Here is a 27,816-nt window from a genome sequence, read left to right as displayed (position 1 = left end):
TCATCTATATCATTGGCCTGAAGGGAGATGGGAAAAATCTAGTCTAGACATTGGTGGCCTCATTCTGAATGGTGGAATATTGTAACATTTTGTCTGATTTGTTTCTGTCTTCCTTTCTCTCTGATCACAATGATTGGCTGGAACCATCAGCCTTCACACTGGAGCCACCATTCACTATAGCTATGCCCAATAGAAATTGCTGTTACTGTCTGTGTCCCCATTAGGGAGATTCACTGTCTCTATTTGTCCTGTTTAGCATTTTCATTGTGAACGTAAAAAAATCCCACACTTTGGGTTGTCCCCAGAAAAGTAATAGAAGAGAAATCTTCCAATGGGGACGCTTGTTCTGGTGGTTCCCAAGGAACTTCCTTTATTTGGAAGAATTTTCTCTCACTTCCTGTTTGGCTGACACAAGAAGTGAAGGGAAATCTGCACAATGGTGCACAGATGTAAAAAAAAAATGAACAGTGTATTTTTTTTTTGTTGCATTCAATAAAAAAACAAAGAAAAATGAACAAATAGGAACACATTTTATACCCATTTCTAATCTGTGTACTCTGGATCTATTGAACTGCTCTGTGAGTGTGGAATTGTCTATATAAATTAAGAATTTGAAAAAAAATATAGAGTACATACAAATTCATTTTTTGTTGCATTTAATAAAAAAAGAAAAATTAATAAATATGAACAATTTTTAATGGTATTTGTATTCTTTTTTTTTGTTGCATTTAATAAAAATATTTGCACAGTGGCTAAATGGTTAGCACTTCTGCCTAGCAGCACTAGGATCATTGGTTCAAATCCCAACCACAGCAACACCTGCCTGGAGTTTGCATGTTCTCCCTGTGCCTGCATGGGTTTCCTCTGGGACTCTGGTTTCCTCCCACACTCCAAAGACATGCTGGCAAGTTAATTGAATCCTGTCTAAAATTGGCCCCAGTATATGAATGTAAGTTAAGGACTTTAGATTGTATGTCCCTTGAGGGTCAGGGACTGATGTGAATGTACAATATATATGTAGAGCGCTGCGCAAATTGATGATGCTATATAAGTAATGGAAATAAATAATAAAAAAGGAAAAATGAATAAACAGGAACAAATTTTATTAGAAATAAAAAGAGTACATGCAAAAGTAACGACTAACACTCCCAGTTTCCCCATCTGAGCCAGATTCTTCTGACTCCCCTGTATATATCTGGGAAGCAGCAATAAGAACCTCTTCATCTTCATCTACTTGTTTTACCTGTGGGAGTGCTGGGTATAATGGGGCTGCATGTGGAGCTGTAGGGGCAGGACGTGCCTCGCTGTGTTTGTATGGCGGTGGTGGTGTGAAATCATTTGCTACAATTAGAGTCTTATAGCCTGGTGCATACTTCAACCAATTCTTACCCCCTTCATACATAGAATTCTTGTCCCAATCTGGATTTCCAGTCCCCCAGATACCTACCTGAGGCTGTTCATGCAAACACATTCCTCTAATCATATCCATACACATAGTGTCATTTCCCCCTTCACAAGGAAAACTAGCTCCACCCAGTCTGACCATCCCACTAAATTATCCACCCAGTCTGACCATCCCACTAAATTATCCACCCAGGGATTAACATAATACATATCAGAAGGGGATACCCTTGCTACATATTCTTTACAAGTTTCATTTGAGGTAGATGTGTTCTTTCCCTCAGGTTTCTAGTTTTTCTTAGCAACGTAATCAACTTTAGTGGCGGCACATGACGGGGACCTTCCTCCTTACCTGAGGAATTACCCATAGCAGTAAATTAGTAAACTAACAAACAAGACAAAAAAACAACAATAACACACTTTTTACAAATTATACAAAGTGCTGTGCCAGGTGTGTCCTGGTATTATTCCCCGAGCCGAGAATCCATTAGTCTCGCTCCTAAAACTCCACGCACCAAATTTCCCTGAAGTTCAGAATTAGAGATGAGCGAATCGAACATGGCGAAGTGGAATTCGTTTCGAAGTTTGGGAAATATTCGATTCGCGACGAATCCAAAGATTAGCCAACTTCGGACGCGCGAATCGAAATTTTCCCAAAAATGGCGGCGACATGTGTGGCGACGGAGCGGGGATCTCTGGGAAGGCGTGCAGACAAGGCGCGCTGACCCATAATGCATTCATTCATGACATGTGATCGCATTAGCCAATCAGCAGCCAGCCAGCCAGCACTGTGTAATGGTGGAGCTATAAATCGCGGCCATCTTAGAATTCTCCATTAGCCTCCGGTCATTCAAGAGAGACAGACCTGTCTGTATTGAGGGACAGAGTTAGGGCCACAGAAACTTTAGGGCCACAGAACCGTTACTCAGGGACACAGAACCGTTACTTAGGGACACAGAACCGTTACTTAGGGACACACAATCGTTACTCAGGGACACACAATTGTTACTCAGGGACACAGAATTGTTACTCAGGGACAGACACAGAATTGTTACTTAGGGACACAGAATTGTTACTCAGGGACACAGAATTGTTACTCAGGGACAGACACAGAATTGTTACTCAGGGACACAGAATTGTTACTGAGGGACACAGAATTGTTACTCATTGTTACTCAGGGACACAGAATTGTTACTCAGGGAAACAGAATTGTTACTGAGGGACACAGAATTGTTACTCATTGTGTCTTGGAAATTCGCTTTAACGAATTTCTCCTTACCGTGAGTACTCGCAGTTGGATGCGCAGAAATCCCCCATAAAGCTGTGTGAATCTCGCTTACCACGACTGCAGCCAAACTACACGATTCCTGCCCATCCAAATACTTTGGTTCTGTTGAATTTGTGGGTGATTGGAGCTCCGTTACCCTGGAATGATCACACGACACTCTAAGGCTGGTTGCAATCCACATAAGGGCCGGCTTTAGGCTCAGCTCTCTGTTTTTATTAAAAATACACACATGCCCCCCACATGAATAAAGTCAAACCCTCCCACCGAACAATACAATGGGGATTGCCTATACAGAGGATATACATTCCAATTGGAGCATAGCCTTTGCTATTATCTATCACTGGTCCTCCCCCATGAGTCTTCTGAGGTCAGCAGACTTCCTCCCCTTCCCCCCTATGAGCCATCTGAGGTCATATTTCCTGTCCTACTAGCTTCTATTGGTATGTAAAATTCTCTGCACAAGCACTCCCTAAAAATATCAGTCTGTACCTGGATGGGCCCGATACGATCTTTATTAAAACACATCCATCCAAGATACAGTTTCAAGTTGGTAATGGGTTGTAAGATATGCATAAGCCTACACGTGGAGTTCACACCGCTTGCGCCTTGCGTTATGAAGCCCACGCGGTACCATGCTGCTGATATGTGGATACAGGCCCACGGTCTACTGACAGCAGCATTCGCATGGAATGCCGTGGTGGTATACACGCCGGTCTATAAGCGCAGATCTGCCATCTCATCCATTACCGAGCTGAGTACTGTAATACATACATTGTACATGCGCATGGCCCAATTGCAGCCTTCAGAGCTTTAATTAAGCCACACGAGAGACATATGAATAACACGAATATATGACACATTTAAAGTTCGACCAACAATACAAAATTTCCATGACATTCCCTCCTGTTTTATCATATTCTCCTCGTGTCCCTTCTTGATCTTCTTCAGCTTGATGGGTGTAGTCTCAAACTTCAAAGAGTTCCTGTAGTTGTCCCTGAGAATAAAGCTCCACGGGGTACCTGAAACAACAAGACCCGACGCAGACTCGACGCAAACAGGCTTGATTGAAGCGATGATCCTCAAGAGCGTTGGAACCTTCACTACAGGAAGGCTCTTGCAAAAACCACAAACAGACTTGTGGTATGAATAAAGCTTGTGATCCCACGGTGGTCTGGGGAGATCCAGCAACAGATTCTCAAATTGCCCCTGCAGACGGGGCCACACAAGGCTGGTCTCGACCCAGACAGTTTTCCAAATCGCAGACACAAACAATGATGAGGCTTGAAGCTTGCTTGAAGGTCTTGGAGAATGTGGTCTTCAGAGAGATAAATTAGAGGGAAGCCAGGACGTAATCTGTAGAGAAGGTGGTTGGTTGGTGAGGTCTTCCCCCGATCAGTGGTTGGAGTGGGATCCCCGGAGCGGGCATGGAGATGTGGTCGTCTGCCCGAGCTTGGCTTACACGGTCGATGAGGCAACAGGAACATCTCACCGCGGCATATAAAAGGCAGATGAAAAAGAGAAGCATCAGGATATACACTCCCACTTCCTTCAACCAAGATCCGATGGAGAACAGGAAATCTCCCAATCCTCCCAAACCCTTGAACGGATTCCAACCCTCACTAGCTATAGCTCTAGCTTTTCCCTGTAGTTCACTAACTTTGTCCATATGGGCCTGGACCTTGTCATCGGTGTCTTCTATCCAAGTACAACAATCCTCTCCGATGAACTCACAGAACCCCCCTTTGGCGGCTAAAAGATAATCGAGGGCCATCTTCTCCTGAAGCACTAAAATTCCCATCTGCCGTTGTTCTTGGGCAATTTCTCTGACAGCCTCTACGGTCTCGTTAAACATACTATCCACGATGACAGAAAAATTGTTCAGGCGCTTCATAAGTTCTATTCCCCATCCTGTCCATGAGGGGAACCAAGCCCATGCCTGGTCGCCCTCAGAGAACAGCTCCCTGCGAACTCTCCCTGCCATCCTTACCTTCTTGTGGACCATCAACTCTTCATGGTCCATCACTACATAGGATGCGGGGACTAGCTTTATGAGGGCACACGAACCTTTCGCGTTCTGGGGAAATGTTCTATAGGCTGCCGAACCACACAGAAAATAGTATGGACCTGTCAGAGCAGAACAGGAGGAGTTCCTCGTTCGGCCTCTGGTACTGAGCAACAGTTGCACAGACTGGGGGATTGCTCCCTCAGTCTGCACATCACATCCGTCCTTCCAACACACGTGGTCTGGTCGGTCAGTGTGGTTACTCAGAAGGGAAGTCTGGTTAGTCAGATTGACAGTTATACCTCCCTCACAGGTGGTAGTCCCAACAAACTTGTTACCTGTGCCAAAGCTGATGTTAAAGCACACCTGAGGGCTGCCTAGCTGCCCAGTTACCCATAATGGACTGACGAGGGCCCTACAGGAGCTAGAGCTAATATTGGTGCTGAAACTGATGTTACCTGCTAAAAATGTGTCATTAAGTTCTACCGACAAATGTCTACGTGGGGGCTGACCAGGGGTCCCTTGCTTTTTCATGCCGACGCGGATGTCATATAGGGCATGAACAGCGGCCATTGCGGACATGTGATGACTGGGTGGGGGCTTAGAGCATACCCAACAGTTGGTTTTGTTGGCGGTTCTGGCTAAACGCAGGTGCATTTTAAATAAAAGGTTGGGGTATCTGCCGTCTTTTCCTCCGTTCACACACATGTATGACATACAAACAAAAAGAAAAAGGAAAATGACACCCCTCATTCTCTGGTGTAGCTGAAAAGCTTCTTGCAGTGGCTTGCGTGCACCCAGTTGTCTCGTCCCTCGAGTTTGAGTGAGGTAGGTGTCGTCAGCTGGACTTGGTATGGTCCGGTGAACCGTGGCTCGAGTCCGGTTCTTTGATGTTTCTTTAGGACGACCCAATCACCTGGCTCAATAGAAAGAACACCTGTTATTGTATTTGGATCGGGGAGCGATTCGCGAACCCGATGGTGTATCTTCTGCAGCTCCCGTTGCAGAGATTGCACATAACCTGTAAGCTGTGAATGCAAAGACGACAACTGTTGAGGAAAGTACAACCCTGTTTTGGGAGGTCCCCCAAACAACACCTCGTAGGGTGACAGCCCATGTGGTTGCCGAGGGGCATTCCGGATGGAATAGAGGGCAATGGGGAGACACTCAGGCCAAGGTTTTTTGGTATCGGCCATGATTTTGGAGATCCTGTTTTTAAGGATTCCGTTGAGACGTTCAACCTTACCGCTACTCTCGGGGTGATACGGGGTGTGTAGCCCTTGGTTGATGTGAAGGGCTTTACATACCTCTGCAAAGATCTGTCCAGTGAAGTGTGACCCCCTATCGGACTCGATGGTTTCAGGTAGACCCCAGCGGCACACAACCTCAGACAGGATTTTCTTCGCCGTGGTACTAGCGTTGGCACATGTGACGGGCCACGCTTCAGGCCAGCCTGAAAACATATCTACACAGACCAAGGCGTATTCGTACGGCCCACTCTTTGGTAACGAGATGTAATCGATCTGGATGCGTTGGAAGGGGCGTTCAGGTTTTGGTGAGTGCCTTTGGGGTATTACTACCGTTCTGCCAGGGTTGTGTAGGGCACAGACTAGGCAAGAAGCTGCAAAGGTAGCTGCAGCAGTACTGAACCCAGGTGCAATCCAATGCTCGTCTACCAACGCACACATAGCCGTCTTAGATTGGTGCCCAGGGTAGTGAGCCAAGTGGGCCATCATGGGGAAAAGGGACTTTGGCAAACACCATCTTTTGTTCAGGCACCAAATGTCATTCGACCCTTGGGAGGCTCCTGCTGCTGTCCATCTAGCCTTCTCCTGCAAACCCGCCTGCGATTGCAGTTTTTTAAACTCGTCTAACGAAACCTCTGAAGGGATGGCCAGCATCAGAACCCCCGTTTCCTGAACCAGTGCACCGGCCTTTGCGGACCGATCTGCCAAAGCGTTTCCACATGCCTCCACACTAGTCTCAGTGGTATGAGCTTTCACCTTAAGAACAGCAATCTCCCGTGGCAGGCCGAAGGCAATGAACAACCTGTCAATCAGTTCTGCATGCTTCACCGGTTTACCTGAACTTGTGAGAAATCCCCTCGCTTTCCAGATGGGACCAAAGTCATGTGCAATACCAAACGCGTACCTCGAATCCGTATAAACATTAATCCTCTGACCTTCATGTAACTCACATGCCCTGGCCAGTGCCCACAGCTCAGCTTCCTGAGCTGACATATGTGCGTTCAGAGAGCCCTTTTCCACAACGTCACTTTCCGTCGTGACCGCGTAACCAGTGTGTGGCTTACCGTCTTGGGTGTAGTACCTGGACCCATCGACAAAAAGATTTTTCGCTTCCGGTATTGGCGTTTCCTTCACTGGGCTGATCGCTGCTGACTCCAGTTCCATCAAAGAAATGCAGTTGTGTCCTTTGGAAGAGAGGTTAGTAGTGGACAAAGAAGACATGTTAGTAGAAGAGGTGTTAGTATTGTTAGTCGGGTTGCAAAATTCAGCACCGTCGTTGTTGTCCTCCCCCCCTTTCTCGTCTTCCAACACAGGAAGAAGAGAAGCTGGGTTAAGAATAGTGCATCGTTTGATAGAGAGGTTAGTAGGAGTTAGGAGGGCTACCTCGTATTTGGTCAATCTTGCTGCAGAGAGATGTTTAGTTTGGACCTGGTTTAGGATTTCTTGCACCGAGTGCGGAGTGTAGAGTGTGAGGGGTGAATCCAAAACGATGTCACCCACTTTTTGGACAAGGACAGCACAAGCAGCCACTGCCCTCACACAACCCGGGGACCCTTTGATGACTGGGTCCAGAGCGGTCGATAGGTACATGATGGGGCGGTATTTGGTTCCGTGAAGTTGGGTTAGTACTCCGGTTGCATGGCCCTGACTTTCATGACAGAAAAGGTAGAAAGGTAGGTCATAGTTGGGTAGACCTAGGGCTGGTGCTATTGAGAGTTCCTGAGTCAAATCTTGAAGAGTTGACCAGTCGTCATCTGACATTTGAAATGGTGTTTTGGATGTCAGCTCATACAGGGGACCAAGTTTGTCCGAGATGTTGGGGACCCAATCTCTGCAGTAGTTGATAAGGCCGAGGACGGCTCTCAGCTGACGGTGGTTTTTGGGTCTCTTTAGGTCTTGCAATGTCTGCACTCTTTGGGTTGTTAGGTGCCTGGTGCCCTGAGAAATACAATGCCCCAAGAAGATGACTTTTTCCTGGCAGAGTTGTAATTTCTCCTTGCTGGCCTTGTTGCCCGTTGACGCCAGATGGTTGAGTAATGAAACAGTATGTTGATAACAATCCTTTTTAGTGGGACAGCAGAGGAGCAAGTCATCAACATACTGTAACAACACCACCTCTGGATTCATTGGGGTCCACTGATCTAACACGATTTTCAGCTTGCAGCTGTATTCCGAGGGACTGGTTACTGCTCCCTGGGGGAGACGGGTCCAGGTAAGTTGTCGGCCCTGGAAGGAGAAGGCAAAAAGGTACTGACACTGGGGGTCCAGGTAAGTTGTCGGCCCTGGAAGGAGAAGGCAAAAAGGTACTGACACTGGGGATCCAGGGGTACCGAGAAAAACGCGTTTGACAGATCAATGACGGTAAAAAATTTTGCATTGGGTGGTACGGTTGCCAGCAGGGTGTGTGGATTGGGCACCAAAGGGGCATCACTGATGATGATTTTGTTTACCGCTCTCAGGTCATGTACCAGCCGGTAGGTGGTCGGTTGACCAGGTGCTGTCTTTTTTGCTACTGGGAATAATGGTGTGTTACATGGCGACTGGGTTGGGGTGAGGACCTTTATCTGTAGATAATGGTCGATCTGGGTTTTTAGGCTGTCCATTTGAGCTACACTTAAAGGATATTGTGGTAGTTGTGGTAACACGCTTCCTGGTCTGATGTTGACTGTAGTTGGAGGTACCGGCAAGAGACCCACATCATATTTATCTGCTGCCCAAACTTTGGGGTCAACTTCAGCCAATACGTCCAACTCCAGACAATATGTAGCCTCGGTGAGATAAGGTAGGGCCAACAATGTGCACAGTCTTTCTTCCGACAGGGCACTACTCACCACAACACCCGATGGGGTGAACTCAATGACAGCTTGAATGTCTGACAAGATGTCCGCTCCCAAAAGATTGATGGGGACGTCATCTGAGACCAGCACTGACCTGACAGCCTCAGTGTGCAGACCTAACCTGAAATGGAGTGGTTTGGTGGACTGTAGAGACACTGTTTGACCTGTGAGACCTACCGTCGGTGTGTTTGCCCCTGAGAGGGGTACCTTGCCTTGGATGTCCTGTTTTCGCAAGACTGTTCTGGCTGCACCGGTGTCGATGAGGCAAGGGAGGGGATATTTTAATTCCTCGAGAAAAAGATGGATCTGGGCCGACACCGATTTGCCAACTTCCTATGAGGATTCATAGGAGTTACTTACCATGGTGGTCATAGGGGCGGGGGACTCATCAGGAATGAACTGCCACCGACCTTTAGGTAATTGGGGACAGCTCCTCCTCATGTGCCCCGTTTGGTGGCACTGGAAGCACCTGGGTGGGGGCCTATCCTTCCTGTGACCCAGATCCCTTGGTTTTTCGTGTGGGGTCTGGGACATAAGAACTTTGGCCTTGTCTTGTTTTCTTCTATCCATTTCCCTCTCTATTGCCGCAAGAGTGGAAAGGATAGCAGGGATAGACATCTCATTATATTCGGGTCGGGCCAGAACCAGCCTTTCCCGAATTTTAATATTGATGCCTTCCAAAAATTTGGCCCGCAACAGAATGTGCGTCGCGGTCACCTTTACCCCTTCAGTTGGAGCATCAGGTCCAACTTCCAGATCTGCATCCAGTGCCGTCTGCTTGAGACGGCGCCAGAAGCAGGCGCTTTCCTCATTAGGACCCTGGGTGAGCTTCATCATGTCCGTAGTAGAGGTAGCACCATACATTTCTGGAAGCTTTGCCTTTAGCTGTGTACAGAACTCTTTGCCCCCTGAAGTCATCTCCTCATGCGTGGTTATAGAGCACCCTGCAATCACTGTACTGGCCACTTCCATGCCCACCTTTGCCCGTAGGATCTGTGCACAATCTGACCCGCTCATACCATAGCTGAACTGGTTTTGTCCAAACATTCGAGCAAATCCTCTCGGATTGACTCGATAGTCCGGGAGCTCAGCCAGAATAGTGCGGATCTCTGCCGGGGTGAAAGGGACATGCCAAACTACCCGTTCCCCTAAAGTCCGTTCCCCCCGTGCATTGGGAGGACCTTCAAATTGCTGCACCCTGACTGGATAGGCCTCGGTCCGGGAAGAGTGCAAGGGCTGACCCAGCTTCATCGGTGGGCTTAGATTAACCACCTCGCTTACTGCACCTTCAGGTTTGAGGTCCCTCAGATCAGGGTATAGCTGGGGGGCAGGGGTCTGATCAGTGGTTCGTAGCGCTTTGATGCAATCCGCCCTGTTTTTTAACCGGGTGTCTACTCCCCTTGATTCACAGATAGTCTGCAAATCGGTTGTTGAGAAGGCTTCATAGTTGGAAACAGAAGGAGCTGGGGTGAAGCAGGAAGAAAGGAGAGGTAGAGGTAGAGGCTGAGGCATAGAGACAGAAGACACAGAAGGTACATCAAGAGTGACGTCACTAACAGAAGAGACAGGTGCAGTTATACTTCTCTCAGCCACTGTTGGTTGTTGGGGAACCCCAGCAGACCCTGATCCTGCCTGCCTTAGTAGAGTCAGCCCTGAAAGAGCTTCTTCCACCTCTGACACTGGATCCTCCTGTTTTATTCCCTCTGGAGGCCAGGTATACATCACCTGGTTCTTCCGGACAGACACCAGTTTATGTATGCCCTGCCTCCCTAATTGGATTGACCTGTGAAGCCATAGCTGTGCGATCTCTAGTTCTGACGCCTGCATCCGTGGTTCAAATTCAGAGATGAATTTTTCCCACCTCCATGCGTCAAATGTACCTTCCCGGGGAATTTCCCATCTGGTACCCTTCGACCATTTATTCCACCTTTTGAGGGGTTCTGTAGACTTCCCCCCCAAACTCACCTTCATCAGTTGTGCAGCTGTCCTTACCCTGAAGAGGGCTGCTTCCCCCTCTCTCTTCATGGACTGACTACTGCCCATCGTGACTAGTCACTGGTATATATCCCGCGTCCGGGTACCTGTTTACCCCCTGGAGCACTCGGTGGGATCCTACCGAGAGGCCTGATTCCACCACTTTCCCAGCACAGCGTAATTTATGTGATACTTATCGATCACCCGAAGCGCATCAAGTGGCGGTCAGACTGAGAGCACACCTCCCACTCCCACAGCGCAATTTGTGTGATCCTGACCACCCGAAGTGTTTGTGGTGACCAGGACTTCCCTGGACCGCCCACTCGCACAGCGTAATTTATGTGGTTCTCATCACCCACTGTGTTTGGCAGGCCACACCGCACAATGATGAAAGTGGCTTTTCTCTCCCTGCACACAGTAGCTAACACAAGTCAAAACAAAAAGAGGGGTTCTTGGATGTTACTTAGGGGTCACTGGTTGGGCAGAAACCTGCTAACTGACCTTTAGGAAATTTGTGTAAAGAAAAAAACTTTCCTAATACACACAGAAAAACCCTTTTTCAACCTGAAAAACTGTTAAAAAGGACAAAGTGGATCCTTATGAAAAACACGGGACGTTTCACAGTAAAACAATTACACAGAGGTAAACCGAAAAACTGCGCTAAAAGTAACCTTGTTGCTGACGCAAAAATCACTCCTATCAGCACCGCTAAACGATCTGCGCTACACACGCAATCTTTACTGCAACCACCTAGAACCGTTTACACAAAAAGTCTGCTGGACGTGAAACACGCGACACAGCAGCTTAAAACAAACCCGCTTTACAATAAGGAACTACTTTTAACAGGAAAAACACAAGAAAAACATAATCACTATACAAGAAATCTATGTGCAAAAACCCAGACTACACCGCGCTCATTAAATGTGGAACACGTGAAGGGAAAACTCGCTTAATACACTTTAAATTGGCTGGCAATACGCAAATTTAAAGCTAAAAGCAAACAAATGAAACTGTAAAAAATTTGGATTAAAAACACAATATGGGTCAAATGCATATAGGAAACTTCATGCACATTGCATAGAGATTACTGCACATTTGGTAGCCAACAAAATGGCCACCAAACAAAAGGAGTCCATGTGGTTTGTCAAGAAGATGACCCCCCACAGAGGAGCACATGGCAGATACTAGAATGACCCCCCACAGGGAAACACACGGCAGACTCTAGCCTCAAAATTGCCTCTTACATAAAACAGACGTTTGGACAGAACATACACTGGACAATTACACAACAATATGAAGCACACATACAACACAATTTGGCACGATCACAGAACAGACATAAAACACCAACATATCACACTAACATGCACATGTAACAGAAAGGACCCCCTGCTGCATGCTTGCTGGGAGCGGTAGTACCACAAAACATTGTACAGACTACATAACACAGATCTTACAGCAGTTAACAATTAACCTAAGCCTTTCAGCACTGTAATAATGACCTCACGTGGAGGGGGGTAAAGCAATCACCACAGTACCTACAACCCGCAAATACTTACCTAACACTATGCAACAACTTTTACCCACTAAAACATATACCCGTTTAATTTTTGGTTGGAAGATTTTTAAACTTGACCAAATCCAGCCAACCAAACCCACCCCTCTGCTGCTCTCCGCAGAGACAAACCCTTGTCTTTCACCCACAAATCAAGAGTTTAGGACAAAAAACGAGGTCCTTGTTAAGCGGTATTTCTTGTTAGCTAACAGAGAGCGAAATCAGCCATACGAACACGCAAAAAGCGATCCTCTTAATGGCAGAGAGACCTGAAATGTGCCGGCATACTTTTTGCTAGTTCATGATAGTTCATTCCCCCCTCGTTCTTGGTTAGCTACGCAAGAATACGCGTTAGTATCCACCAGGCTCGCCAAACTGTCTTGGAAATTCGCTTTAACGAATTTCTCCTTACCGTGAGTACTCGCAGTTGGATGCGCAGAAATCCCCCATAAAGCTGTGCGAATCTCGCTTACCACGACTGCAGCTAAACTACACGATTCCTGCCCATCCAAATACTTTGGTTCTGTTGAAATGTAGGTGATTGGAGCTCCGTTACCCTAGAATGATCACACGACACTCTAAGGATGGTTGCAATCCACATAAAGCCGGCTTCAGGCTCAGCTCTCTGTTTTATTAAAAATACACACATGCCCCCCACATGAATAAAGTCAATCCCCTCCCACCGAACAATGCAATGGGGAGTACCTATACAGAGGATGTAAATTCCAATTGGAGCATAGCCTTTGCTATTATCTATCACTGGTCCTCCCCCATGAGTCTTCTGAGGTCAGCAGACTTCCTCCCCTTCCCCCCTATGAGCCATCTGAGGTCATATTTCCTGTCCTACTAGCTTCTATTGGTATGTAAATTCTCTGCACAAGCATCTCCTAAAAATATCAGTCTGTACCTGGATGGGCCCGATACGATCTTTATTAAAACACATCCATCCAAGATACAGTTCAGATTAGTAATGGGTTGTAAGATATGCATAAGCCTACACGTGGAGTTCACACCGCTTGCGCCTTGCGTTATGAAGCCCACGTGGTACTATGCTGCTGATATGTGGATACAGGCCCACGGTCTACTGACAGCAGCATTCGCATGGAATGCCGTGGTGGTATACACGCCGGTCTATAAGCGCAGATCTGCCATCTCATCCATTACCAAGCTGAGTACTGTAATACATACATTGTACATGTGCATGGCCCAATTGCAGCCTTCAGAGCTTTAATTAAGCCACACGAGAGACATATGAATAACACGAATATATGACACATTTAAAGTTCGACCAACAATACAAAATTTCCATGACAATAGTAATTCATCCCCCCTATAGTAATTAATTCCCCATATTGTGTCAATTCACTTACCTTTGCTCCGCGCGTTCCTCTCGCTGTGTTGCTGCGCCGTTCCGGTCTTCAGGGTGGACTGTGAGAGGAGAGGAGTTCGTCACGCTGCCCCACCTACATCCTGACAGCCAATGTTTGCCACGCTCCGCGGGCCGGATTAAAAGGTCCGCTGGGCCGTAGTTTGCCCATTGCTGGTTTAGACCCTTTCTGAGCTGTTGGGAGAGTGGCGGGCCAGTGAGAAGCCTGAGAGTCAAGCACAGTAAGCTCCCGGCTTATGTTGCCCAGAGTTTGAAAATACTTAGGCGGTGGTGTGTGACTGTGGAGGAGGTCAGATCGCTTCCTGGGAAATTCCTCAGGGAGAGGGTCGTGGCCACTGCCTTTCATGCACCGCTGGCCTTGAAGGATTGCCCAGGCCATAGTCTGCGGGAGGGGCTACATTTGATAAATATGGAAAGGATTCCCTTAAAGTTTAGGGACCAGGCCTGGCTCGCGTTCCATGGCAGGCTATATGTGAGAGGGAACTTGAAGTGCTGTTCTCTGGACAACCGTGGTTGTCCGAGGACGGAGTGTGGGGGTGAAGTAGAGACTATGGACCACTTCTTGCTTCAGTGCCCTTTCAATATAGAGGTATACAAAGAGGTGGGGAGGGCTCTAGACATCCCCTTCCTGCACTGCATGTCTTATGCAGAGTGGGTATATGGGGCCTTCAAATCACAAGTGGATTTTGATTTTGACACTCTTTTTTTAGTTTGTCTAGTGGTCCGTTACTACACTTGGAACGCACGGTGTCAGGTTTCCATTCGGCAGAAAATTCTTCCTGTCTCGGTGGTGGTGTATGACATCCTTGGTGAGGTTGGGAAAATTTGGGGTCTTGAGAGAGACAGGCAGCGGCGAAGGACCTGGATAGAGGCGTGGAGGAATATCCGGTCTGTAGCCGTGGTCTGTTGAACTCTGGGTGAGGATTCTGTTCTTTTTTCCTCTGTGTTTTCACTCCTTTAGATTTTGATGACAAGAGCTTTTTGAAGAAAGGCTATGTGCATCTGAAGATCTATGTTTCTTGGCCTTTACTGTGTGTTTGTTAGTAGTATGGTGTGTTTTTTTTTTTTTTTTTTTTTTTGATATTTTTTGTTTTAGGAGGATGTTGTAACCAGATAGGGTTTTTCTTTGTTTATAACCAGATGTAGGGTTTTTTGTATTTATTTATTTTGTATATATGTATTTTATACCTTTTTGTAAGAAAATTGTGTTGCTGGTTGTAAGATTTTATCTAATAAAATATTTCCAGCTATCCTAGCTTGAACCCCGGTGTTGATAACCCTTCCACTGTCCACACCCCCCTGCACCAGACACACCACAAAAGGTAGCCTGCCACCACCCAACAGTTTATCCACAGAATGGTCTGTTGAGACACCCCACACACACAGATCTCCGTCTGGCCGATCTGTTATCTTTTACAATCTGCACGCAATAGCAATTGCATACCTATTGACAATGAGCTTAACCGAGCATTTTAAAGGCATTAAAATACAATACAATCTAACCCAATCTAATCTCTCCGATCTAGTCTCTCTGAAGATATGAGCACATGCTTAAATACACAGAAGTTCACTAATTAATTTTAAGATTTAATTTCCCAAAGTGGGCAGTGCATAAAAAATGTACAAATATAAAAGGTTACAGAAAATACAAAAGATATAAGAAGGCACACAAATGACTAATTACTATAAAATAAAAAGGAATAAAAGACAGAATAACACTTTTACCCTGCGGCTGGAGCAAGCCAGAAAATCAGCAATCCATTGGTCAAACGAACCAGCTCCGTACGAATCACCAATGTCCAGTTGTCCGTGTACTCAATTTATTGGGATTAGGACATGGGCGGGGCATTGGTCTTTGGCCAATTGACCATGGGGGGCGGCTCCTGCATCCGCCCACAATATGCTGTGGATGCTGACCTGCCCAAGTCCAATTGGGCCAAGACTGGCCTGAACACCAGGTTGGGGATTGGATTTCTGACACCCGCGCATCAGCCCGATCACGACAGTACCAAACACTGTTCGATGGTCGTGACCCAGCGTCACCTAACCGTTTCCTGCATTTTCCTGGCTTCCTCCCCAAGCCACAACTATGGTTTTCATACACAAGTGCAGCGCACAGAATGGCCTACAAGAAGGGAGTATGTTCACCTCTCTGCAACTAATATTTTAGCTTTTATGAGAGATGAAACATCCTTCTTTGATGTGAATTATACCTATAGAGCTTTCCACATCAGGCAGAAAGTCTGTCTGCTGTCCTTCCCTCCAAACCTGTTTTCCCAGAAAGAGACAACCTGATTGAAGCACAAAACGTGTCACCTCCAGGAGGTGGGGCTTTAGACTAATTAATGCTAATTGATGATTGAGTCTGTAAGGCCGATGGAGTAATTGTGTATACATACACATCTGTATCCCAGATCCATGGATGACCATTCATTTCCCTACTGCCCAGGGGCTCAATATACATCCCTAATGACCAGACTGTTCCTGAACACACCTTTACAATGAAAGGGCGTGGCCTCATCAAATCTACTCCAGTCTGTACCTTCATGTCACATTAACACAAAATGTGTCACATCCCAGAAGCCCGGCTTTCAGCCTATTCATCATATCCTATCCATTCAACCTGTTATGGCTACGATTCCATATTTCTACTGAGCAAATCTTTATTCTATCCATTCAAATCTTACATGTATGTTACAGTCTCTGATATGAAGGAAGGGACATTCTGGACAGTCTGTCTCTCTCTGATATGAAGGACGGGACATTCTGGACAGTCTGTCTCTCTCTGATATGAAGGACGGGACATTCTAGGTAGTTTGTCTCGTTCTCTGATATGAAGGAGGGGACATTCTGGGTAGTCGGTCTCTGATATGAAGGACGGGACATTCTGGGTAGTCGGTCTCTGATATGAAGGACGGGACATTCTGGGTAGTCTGTATCTCTCTGATATGAAGGATGGGACATTCTGGGTAGTCTGTCTCTCTCTGATATGAAGGATGGGACATTCTGGGTAGTCTGTCTCTCTCTGATATGAAGGATGGGACATTCTGGGTAGTCGGTCTCTGATATGAAGGACGGGACATTCTGGGTAGTCTGTCTCTCTCTGATATGAAGGATGGGACATTCTGGGTAGTCTGTCTCTCTCTGATATGAAGGACGGGACATTTTGGGTAGTCTGTCTCTCTCTATGATATGAAGGACGGGATATTCGGGGTAGTCTGTCTCGGTCTCTGATATGAAGGATGGGACATTCTGGGTAGTCTGTCTCGGTCTCTGATATGAAGGATGGGACATTCTGGGTAGTCTGTCTCTCTCTGATATGAAGGACGGGACATTCTGGGTAGTCTGTCTCTCTCTATGATATGAAGGACGGGATATTCGGGGTAGTCTGTCTCTCTCTGATATGAAGGACGGGACATTCTGGGTAGTCTGTCTCTCTCTATGATATGAAGGACGGGATATTCGGGGTAGTCTGTCTCGGTCTCTGATATGAAGGACGGGACATTCTGGGTAGTCTGTCTCTCTCTGATATGAAGGACGGGACATTCTGGGTAGTTTGTCTCTCTCTGATATGAAGGATGGGACATTCTGGGTAGTCTGTCTCGGTCTCTGATATGAAGGACAAAACATTCTGGGTAGTCTGTCTCTCTCTGATATGAAGGACGGGACATTCTGGGTAGTCTGTCTCTCTCTGATATGAAGGACGGGACATTCTGGGTAGTCTGTCTCTCTCTGATATGAAGGACAAAACATTCTGGGTAGTCTGTCTCTCTCTCTTTGATAGGAAGGATAGGACATTCTGGGTAGTCTGTCTCTCTCTGGTATGAAGGATGGGACATTCTGGGTAGTCTGTCTCTCTCTGGTATGAAGGATGGGACATTCTGGGTAGTCTGTCTCTCTCTCCGATATGAAGGACGGGACATTCTGGGTAGTCCGTCTCTCTCTGATATGAAGGACGGGACATTCTGGGTAGTCTGTCTCTCTCTCTGATAAGAAGGATGGGACATTCTGGGTAGTCTGTCTCTCTCTCTCTGATAAGAAGAACGGGACATTCTGGGTAGGCGGTCTCTGATATGAAGGATGGTACATTCTGGGTAGTCTGTCTCTCTCTGATATGAAGGACGGGACATTCTGGGGAGTCTCGCTCTCTGATATGAAGGACGGGACACTCTGGGTAGTCTGTCTCTCTCTGATATGAAGGATGGGATATTCTGGATAGTCTGTCTCGGTCTCTGATAAGAAGGACGGGACATTCGGGGTAGTCTGTCTCTCTCTCTCTCTTTGATATGAAGGACGGGACATTCTGGGGAGTCTCGCTCTCTGATATGAAGGACAGGACATTCTGGGTAGTCTGTCTCTCTCTGATAGGAAGGATGGGACATTCTGGGTAGTCTGTCTCTCTCTGATATGAAGGAAGGGACATTCTGGGTAGTCTGTCTCTCTCTCTCTGATATGAAGGACGGGACATTCTGGGTAGTCTTTCTCTCTGTCATGAAGGACGGAACATTCTGGGTAGTCTGTCTCTCTCTGATATGAAGGACAAAACATTCTGGGTAGTCTGTCTCTCTCTCTTTGATAGGAAGGATAGGACATTCTGGGTAGTCTGTCTCTCTCTGATATGAAGGACGGGACATTCTGGGTAGTCTGTCTCTCCCTCTGATAAGAAGGACGGGACATTCTGGGTAGTCTGTCTCTCTCTCTCTGATAGAAAGGATGGGACATTCTGGGTAGTCTGTCTCTCTCTGATATGAAGGACGGGACATTCTGGGTAGGCTGTCTCTCTCTCTGATATGAAGAACGGGACATTCTGGGTAGGCGGTCTCTGATATGAAGGATGGGACATTCTGGGTAGTCTGTCTCTCTCTGATATGAAGGACGGGACATTCTGGGGAGTCTCGCTCTCTGATATGAAGGACGGGACATTCTGGGGAGTCTCGCTCTCTGATATGAAGGACGGGACACTCTGGGTAGTCTGTCTCTCTCTGATATGAAGGATGGGATATTCTGGATAGTCTGTCTCTCTGATATGAAGGATGGTACATTCTGGGTAGTCTGTCTCTCTGATATGAAGGATGGTACATTCTGGGTAGTCTGTCTCTCTCTGATATGAAGGATGGGACATTCTGGGTAGTCTGTCTCTCTCTGATATGAAGGAAGGAACATTCTGGGTAGTCTGTCTCTCTCTCTCTGATATGAAGGACGGGACATTCTGGGTAGTCTTTCTCTCTCTGATATGAAGGACGGGAAATTCTGGGTAGTCTGTCTCTCTCTGATATGAAAGATGGGACATTCTGGGTAGTCTGTTGCGGTCTCTGATAGGAAGGAATTGACATTCTGGGTAGTCTGTCTCTCTCTCTGATAGGAAGGATGGGACATTCTGGGTAGTCTGTCTCTATGATATGAAGGATGGGACATTCTGGGTAGTCTGCCTCTCTCTGATAGGAAGGATGGGACATTATGGGTAGTTTGTCTCGGTGTCTGATATGAAGGATGGGACATTCTGGGTAGTCTGTCTCTCTCTGATAGAAAGGACGGGACATTCTGGGTAGTCTGTCTCTCTCTGATATGAAGGATGGGACATTCTGGGTAGTCTGTCTCTCTGATATGAAGGACCGGACATTCTGGGTAGTCTTTCTCTATCTGATATGAAGGATGGGACATTCTGGGTAGTTTGTCTCTCTCTCTGATATGAAGGACGGGACATTCTGGGTAGTCTGTCTCTCTCTGATATGAAGGACGGGACATTCTGGGTAGTCTGTCTCTCTCTGATATGAAGGATGGAACATTCTGGGTAGTCTGTCTCAGTCTTTGATATGAAGGATGGGACATTCTGGGTAGTCTGTCTCTCTCTGATATGAAGGATGGGACATTCTGGGTAGTCTGTCTTGGTCTCTGATATGGAGGATTGGACATTCTGGGTAGTGTGTCTGATTTTGGAGTTCTCTGTTTTATTATGTATACCTTTGTTTTTATCTTGTGTTCTGTATCTTTAAGACTTTTCTATCTGTAATTAAATATATTTTTTAAACAGTTGGTTGCATAAGAGTTAGGTTTATTGTTTCTTACTTTTTTTTTTAGGTATTTTGTCACTTTACTGGTATCCCTGTAAGGTAGATACAATGCAGGAATGGTTATCAGGGGACATTTCTCGGGGCTGCAGTTCCTCTGAATTCCACAAGATGGTGATCTCATTTCTACTATTAAGACAGGACTTCTCTATGGAATACAGACAGGAAGTGATGTCAGGAACAGACAGGAAGTGATCTGAAATAAAGACACAAAGTTCTATGTGGTCCGAAGGAGATCAGAGAGGTTTGTGGATGTGGCAGTAGAGGAGGTAATTATTATTATTATATAGGATTTATGGCGCCAACAGTTTGCTCATTGCTTTACAATATAACGGAGGCAATACAGCAACAATACAGTTCAATACAAGAGGGATAGAAGGGCCTGATCCTGGGAGCTTACAATCTAAAAGGGAGGGGCTAGTGGTACAAGAGGTAGTAACTTTGGGGGATGGACTGGTTGGAAGAGTAGAAGATTACATTATTAGCTGAGGGCAGGATAGGCTTCCCTGAAGAGATCGGTTTTTAGAGATCACCTAAAAGTAAACAGAGTAGGTGATAATCTGATAAGTTGTGGTAGAGAGTTCCAGAGGATGGGTGAGGCTCTGGAGATGAGCATGGGAGGTGGAGACAAGGGAGCTAGAGAGCAGGAGGTCTTGCGAGGAGCGGAGAGGACGGTTTGGGTGATATTTAGAGACAAGATTGGTGAGGTTATTTGGGGCAGAGTTATAAATGGCTTTATATGTTATTGTTAATGTTTTGAATTATATCCGTTGGGCAATGGGAGGCCAGTGGAGGGATTGGCAGAGAGGGGTGGAGGATACTGAATGGAGGCCAGTGGAGGGATTGGCAGAGAGGGGTGGAGGACACTGAGTGGAGGCCAGTGGAGGGATTTACAGAGGGGGCTGGAGGATACTGAATGGAGGCCAGTGGAGGGATTGGCAGAGAGGGGTGGAGCACACTGAATGGAGGCCAGTGGAGGGATTGGAAGAGAGGGGTGGAGGATACTGAATGGAGGCCAGTAGAGGGATTGGCAGAGAGGGGTGGAGGATACTGAGTGGAGGCCAATGGAGGGATTGGCAGAGAGGGGTGGTAGATACAGAATGTATAGTAAGGTGGATGAGTCTGGCAGCAGCATTCATAATAGACTGAAGAGGGGATAGCCTGCGATGAGGTCGTCCAATGAGGAGGGAGTCACAATAGTCAAGGCAAGATATAACAAGGGAGTGAATAAGTTGCTTAGTGGTTTCCGGGGTTAGGAACGGGCGTATCTTGGAGATGTTGTCTTGGTGAAGTCTACAAGATTTGGACAGCGATTGGATTTTGAGTTGAAAGGACAGATGGGAGTCTAGGATTACACCTAGTACCCTGGAATGAGGGGAGGGACTGATGATTGTATTATTGATCTTGATGGAGAAGTCAGGGGAGGGGGCACAGGCTGGGGGGAATACTAAGAGCTCAGTTTTGGAAAGATTGAGTTTGAGGAAGTGGAGTGACATCCATGCCGATATGTCGCTTAGTAGGTTAGTAATGCGGGAGGAGACTGAAGGGGTGAGGTGAAGAGGTGACTGAAGGGGTGAGGTGAGGAGTAGAAAGATAGATTTGTGTGTCATCATCATAGAGATGGTACTTAAAGCCGTGGGAGTTTACCAAGTGACCAAGGGAGGAGGTGTAGATGGAGAAGAGAAGGGGTCCAAGGACAGATCCTTGAGGCACCCCTATAGAAAGAGGGAGTGAAGAGGAGGAGGCAGCATTATAGATAACACTGAAGGAGTGCTGTGATAGGTAGGAGGAGAACCAGGAGAGAGCAGAGTCTCTGAGACTCAGAGAGTGGAGTTTTTTGAGGAGGAGAGGATGGTCAACCGTATCAAAAGCTGCGGAGAGGTCAAGTAGTAAGAGTATGGAGTAGTGGCCATTGGTTGGGATGAGTACGGAGTAGTGGCCGTTGGTTGGGATGAGTACGGAGTAGTGGCCGTTGGTTGGGATGAGTACGGAGTAGTGGCCGTTGGTTGGGATGAGTACGGAGTAGTGGCCGTTGGTTGGGATGAGTACGGAGTAGTGGCCGTTGGTTGGGATGAGTACGGAGTAGTGGCCGTTGGTTGGGATGAGTACGGAGTAGTGGCCGTTGGTTGGGATGAGTACGGAGTAGTGGCCGTTGGTTGGGATGAGTACGGAGTAGTGGCCGTTGGTTGGGATGAGTACGGAGTAGTGGCCGTTGGTTGGGATGAGTACGGAGTAGTGGCCGTTGGTTGGGCTGAGTACGGAGTAGTGGCCGTTGGTTGGGATGAGTACGGAGTAGTGGCCGTTGGTTGGGATGAGTACGGAGTAGTGGCCGTTGGTTGGGATGAGTACGGAGTAGTGGCCGTTGGTTGGGATGAGTACGGAGTAGTGGCCGTTGGTTGGGCTGAGTACGGAGTAGTGGCCGTTGGTTGGGCTGAGTACGGAGAAGTGGCCGTTGGTTGGGCTGAGTACGGAGTAGTGGCCGTTGGTTGGGCTGAGTACGGAGTAGTGGCCGTTGGTTGGGCTGAGTACGGAGTAGTGGCCGTTGGTTGGGCTGAGTACGGAGTAGTGGCCGTTGGTTGGGCTGAGTACGGAGTAGTGGCCGTTGGTTGGGCTGAGTACGGAGTAGTGGCCGTTGGTTGGGCTGAGTACGGAGTAGTGGCCGTTGGTTGGGCTGAGTACGGAGTAGTGGCCGTTGGTTGGGCTGAGTACGGAGTAGTGGCCGTTGGTTGGGCTGAGTACGGAGTAGTGGCCGTTGGTTGGGCTGAGTACGGAGTAGTGGCCTTTGGTTGGGATGAGTACGGAGTAGTGGCCTTTGGTTGGGATGAGTACGGAGTAGTGGCCGTTGGTTGGGATGAGTACTGAGTAGTGGCCGTTGGTTGGGATGAGTACTGAGTAGTGGCCATTGGTTGGGATTTTTACAGAGTAGTGGCCATTGGTTGGGATTTGTACAGAGTAGTGGCCATTGGTTGGGATTTGTACAGAGTAGTGGCCATTGGTTGGGATTTGTACAGAGTAGCGGCCATTGGTTGGGATTTGTACAGAGTAGCGGCCATTGGTTGGGTTTGTACAGAGTAGCGGCCATTGGTTGGGATGAGTATGGAGTAGTGGCCATTGGTTTTACCAGTTAGTAGATCATTAGTGAGGTTTAGTAGGGCAGTTTCAGTGGTGTGTAGTGAGTGAAAGCCAGACTGTAAAGGGTGAAGAAGGTTGTTGTCGGTGAGGTGGGAGCTCAGGTGATTGTAGACTAAGTGTTCTATGAGTTTAGAGGTAAATGGCAGCAGGGAGATGGGTCTTAAGTTGTTCAAGTCGGTGGGGTCCAGGGAGGGCTTGTTAAGTATGGGAGTTATATGCACATGCTTTAGAGGGGAGAGGAAGGCACCAGTAGAGAGGGAAAGATTGAAGATGTGAGTGAGGGAGCATAGGATGGAAGAGGGTGACCATAGTAGTTGTGAGGGGACAGGATCCAAGGGGCAGGTGGTGATACGGGCTTCTGAGAAACCTTAGTGACCTCTTCAGTAATAGCGAGGTCAGAAGAGGAAAATGTTGAGGGAGGTTTAGTATAAGGTATGCTAAGTGAGATGGATGTCTGTGCAGAGGAGAGGCCCCTATGAATTGCATCAATCTTGTTTTTGAAATGATTTGCAATCTCGTGAACAGTGAGTGAGGTGCTGGGTGGAGGTGGAGAAAGTAGAGAGTTAAAAGCAGAGAAGAGACGACGAGGACTGGATGACAAGGTATTGATGAGAGTGACAAAGTCGTCTTGTTTGGCAGCATGGAGGGAGGAATTGTATGTGAAGAAAGCAGAGTTATATCGGGTGAATGCTTGCTGAGATTTGGTTTTACCCCACAATCGCTCCAGCGCACGACTATGTCACTTAAGATGTCTGGTGTGGTCAGTCTGCCAAGGTTGTAATGGTCGGGGCCTGATGCTTCGTGTTGTTAGAGGACCAAGTGAGTCCAGTGTGGGTGACAGTGAACTGTTGTAGACAGCAGTGGCCAGGTCAGGGCAGGACAGGGGAGAGATTCTGTCATAGAGTTGGTCAGTTGCAGAGTGGAAAGGAGCCGGGTTCAAGTTGTGAAGGTTTCTGCTGGTAATTGTTTGCTGCTTGGAGGGATAGGTGTTTGAAGATGAGGAGACTGTGAAGGTGATGAGATTGTGATCAGAGAGAGGAAAGGGGGTGTTTGTGAGGTTGTAGGGAGTGCAAAGATGGGAGAAAACAAGGTCTAATGTATTCCCATCAGAGTGAGTGGAGGACGGCGTCCGTCAGAGTGAGTGGAGGACTGTATGCATTGTGCTAATGCAAAAGATGAGGTTATGTTGAAGAGTTGGGATGTAGCCGGGTCGTTGACATTAATAGGGATAGTAAAATCTCCGAGAATGATAGCGGGTAGCTCAGAGGAGAGAAAGTAGGGCAGCCAGGCAGAGAAATCATCAAGAAAGCAGGACACGGGTCCAGGAGGCCGATAGATCACTGCAATCCTCAGAGAAATGGGAGAAAACAGCCAGATGCAGTGAGTCTGGAAAGAAGAGAAGGATAGAGAGGGAGGGTTAGGGGGGACTTGAAAGGTGCTCAGTGGGGATAGAAGCAAACCAACCCCACCACCTTTCTGACCACTGGGTCTGGGTGAGTGGGTCCAGAGGAGGCCTCCATAGGAAAGTGCTGCGGGGGAAGTAGGATCTGCTGCTTGGAGTCAGGTTTCTGTAATTGCTAGTAGGTTAAGGGAGCCGGAGACAAAAAGGTCATGGACAGAGGTGAGCTTATTACAGACAGAGCGGGCATTCCAGAGCACACATGAAAAAGGGAGGGTGGTTTTTGTGAGCACGGGGACTGATATTAAATTGAGGGGATTGCAACTATTCCTGGAAGAAAGACTGTGCCTGGTGTGGGGGTGAGATAATGGAGGACCAGGGTTTGGGGAGATATCCGCAGAGGTTAGAAGAAGAAGGGTGCCTGGTGTGGGGGTGAGATAGTGGAGGACCAGGGTTTGGGGAGATATCCCCAGAGGTTAGAAGAAGGAGGGTGCCTGGTGTGGGGGTGAGATAATGGAGGACCAGGGTTTGGGGAGATATCTGCAGAGGTTAGAAGAAGGAGGGTGCCTGGTGTGGGGGTGAGATAGTGGAGGACCAGGGTTTGGGGAGATATCCCCAGAGGTTAGGAGAAAGAGGGTGCCTGGTGTGGGGGTGAGATACTGGAGGAACAGGGTTTGGGGAGATATCCCCAGAGGTTAGGAGAAGGAGGGTGCAGAAAGTAAGATGGGGGCGGGATGTACACGAGCGCACATGCCTTCCAGTCCTGGTGTTTGGGTCAGCAGGGGAGTGAAGTATCAGCAGGAGGTGATGAGAGCAGTAGTAGGGAGATGGTAGCAGTGAGGGGGAGATGTATAAGTTTTGGGGTGGAGCAGAGGGGTAAAGAAGTGAGATTTTGTGAAAGCAGGAAAGTAATATGAAAAGGAGGCATAGAGGGGACATATTAAATGTACACGGAGTGGGACTCAGACTTGTAGGAGATGTTTCCCGAGGTGTTTGCTTGCAGTCTGTCCAGCATGCAGGAGAGTTTCTTGTTGTTGTATCTTCCTGCTGCTCGAGCTCTTCTGCTTTAGTTCAACATCTTCTTAGCGCTCCATCAACGCAGCACTCACTCAAAAGCAGCACCCCATCAGTGACTGTGCCCCCCATCAGTGATCTCCCCCCATAAGCTGATCTAAATTTATAGGGAGATGGCCCAATGAGCACTCATCTCCGCCCCAATTAGGAACTGATAAGGATCACATGAATGGGGGGGATGATTCTCAAACAGACCAGACACAGGCCATAGTCATTAAACGGTAATAAGATGTTATGTTCTATTTATACCCAGTAACCCCCTGTCATGTCCGTCCTCTTCCTCCATAGTCATGTCTGTCCTCTTCCTCCATAGTCATGACTGTCCTCTTCCTCCATAGTCATGTCCATCCTCTTCCTCCATAGTCATGTCCATCCTCTTCCTCCATAGTCATGCCTGTCCTCTTCCTCCATAGTCATGTCCATCCTCTTCCTCCATAGTCATGTCCGTCCTCTTCCTCCATAGTCATGTCTGTTCTATTCCTCCGTAGTCACTGTGATGTCTTTTATCTCCAGCAGATGATACACATCAATATTTAGAAGGACACAAGGATCTCTACAAGGACGTCATGATGGACAATCAGCCGCCCCTCACATCACCGGGTAAGAGGAGACTTTATTGTAAAGGAGAGAGCAGTACGGAGGATCCACCTAGATCCCCCATCATCTGATAAACACATAGAAACAATGGATTCAGTCAGTGTGTGTATTTCCTACAGATGGATCCAGTCATGGGAACCCACCAGAGAGATGTCCCCGTCCTCTGTATTCCCAGGATTCCACACAGGAAGGTCACACCATCCCTCACCATCATCAGGTAGATGATTAACAATTATTGGTAGTTGTGATTTATACACAGCATGTTTGTTACAATGAATGTTTTATTATATCTTTCAGAGTGGAATCCTCGGGGATGATAATATTGATGTTAAAGAAGAGTATAAAGAGGAGGATGAGGAGTATGGAGTGATGGAGGAGTTTTCAGAAGGACACAAGGATATGATGGAGCCACCTAATACCAGGAACCCACCAGAGAGATGTCCCCATCCTCTATATTCCCGGGATTCCACACAGGAAGGTCACACCATCCCTCAGTATTGCAAGGTTGGTGGGATGGAGCATCTAGAACATGGACTCATAGAGACAATGTGTGGGGTATTTTATGTGACCTTACATTTTACAGATGATATTTTCTCTCATTTCCTTGATTTAGAGTGGAGATCCAATCGATATAGAATTTGAGGTGAAAGCAGAAGAAGAAGAGGCGTATGTGAGGGATGATCAGCAGTCTATGGAGGAGGATGGAATAACGGGGACATTTATAGAGGAGGACACTCCTACAGAGATCAGCACAGGTGGGTCATGAACACTAAATCCATTCCTCCACCCATACTGCTCACTGATTGGTCCAGAGTAGGGCGGGGACTGGGTGATATCAGCCTGTAATCCCCTGGTCACTTTCCTGAGCTGTGTTCCCCGTCCTGTATTCCTGGATTTCTCTCGGATAATCTTCCTTCTCTGTGCTGCAGACACAATTTATGTATCTAGACTGGATTTATGGAGGTTCTGGGGTTCAGCTGGCAGCAAAATGTTGATTTTTCCTATAAGCATTGCATAATGTAGGCACCCAGGACATGTGACTGGGGTCTCCTGCCTTGTGCCTGACTCTTCCAGGGGACCTTCTCTGTTATCTGCTGGCTGTGCCGGGTGGAGGGATATGTCTGTAGTGTCTCAGACCCAAGTCACTGAGTTCAGTCTCAGGAGATGGGAGGCAGCGGTGTGGGACCTACATAGTTACATAGTTAGTCTGGCTGAAAAAAGACATCCATCTAGTTGTACCAATAAAAATAAAAGTTATAATCCGACACCCACAGCTGATCCACCAGAAAGCAAAAACCCAGCAAAGCGCGATCCATTCTCCTCCTGCAGGGGAAAACATTCCTTCCTGACCCCCCGAGAGGCAATTGGATATTCCCTGGATCAACTTTCCCTATAAATGTTATATCCAGTTATATTCTGTGTATCCAAGAAAGAATCCAGGACTTTCCTACAGCAACCCCCCCTTATGTATTATACATGGAGATCATATCCCCCCTTATGTATTATACATGGAGATCATATCCCCCCTTATGTATTATACATGGAGATCATATCCCCCCCTTATGTATTATACATGGAGATCATATCCCCCCTTATGTATTATACATGGAGATCATATCCCCCCTTATGTATTATACATGGAGATCATATCCCCCCCTTATGTATTATACATGGAGATCATATCCCCCCCCTTATGTATTATACATGGAGATCATACCCCCCTTATGTATTATACATGGAGATCATATCCCCCCTTATGTATTATACATGGAGATCATATCCCCCCTTATGTATTATACATGGAGATCATATCCCCCCTTATGTATTATACATGGAGATCATATCCCCCTTATGT

At 47.2% G+C, this 27,816-nt stretch overlaps 1 long non-coding RNA gene across 1 annotated transcript; it reads left to right on the top strand.

The window, feature by feature from the left end:
- The first annotated feature begins 19,945 nt into the window (after window positions 1–19,945).
- On the top strand, window positions 19,946–26,178 carry LOC149433106 (uncharacterized). Its single transcript, XR_016308874.1, has 3 exons — window positions 19,946–20,028; window positions 25,878–25,964; window positions 26,081–26,178. It is a non-coding gene; the product is annotated as an uncharacterized LOC149433106 (long non-coding RNA).
- Window positions 26,179–27,816: the final 1,638 nt, after the last annotated feature.

Source organism: Staurois parvus, unplaced genomic scaffold (assembly GCF_062004578.1).
Source record: "Staurois parvus isolate SC_StPar_1 unplaced genomic scaffold, SC_StPar_1.0 ptg001978l, whole genome shotgun sequence".
Lineage (NCBI taxonomy): Eukaryota > Metazoa > Chordata > Amphibia > Anura > Ranidae > Staurois > Staurois parvus.
The sequence above is the reverse complement of the archived record's forward strand: the minus strand, read 5'-3'. Positions and strand labels throughout refer to the sequence as shown.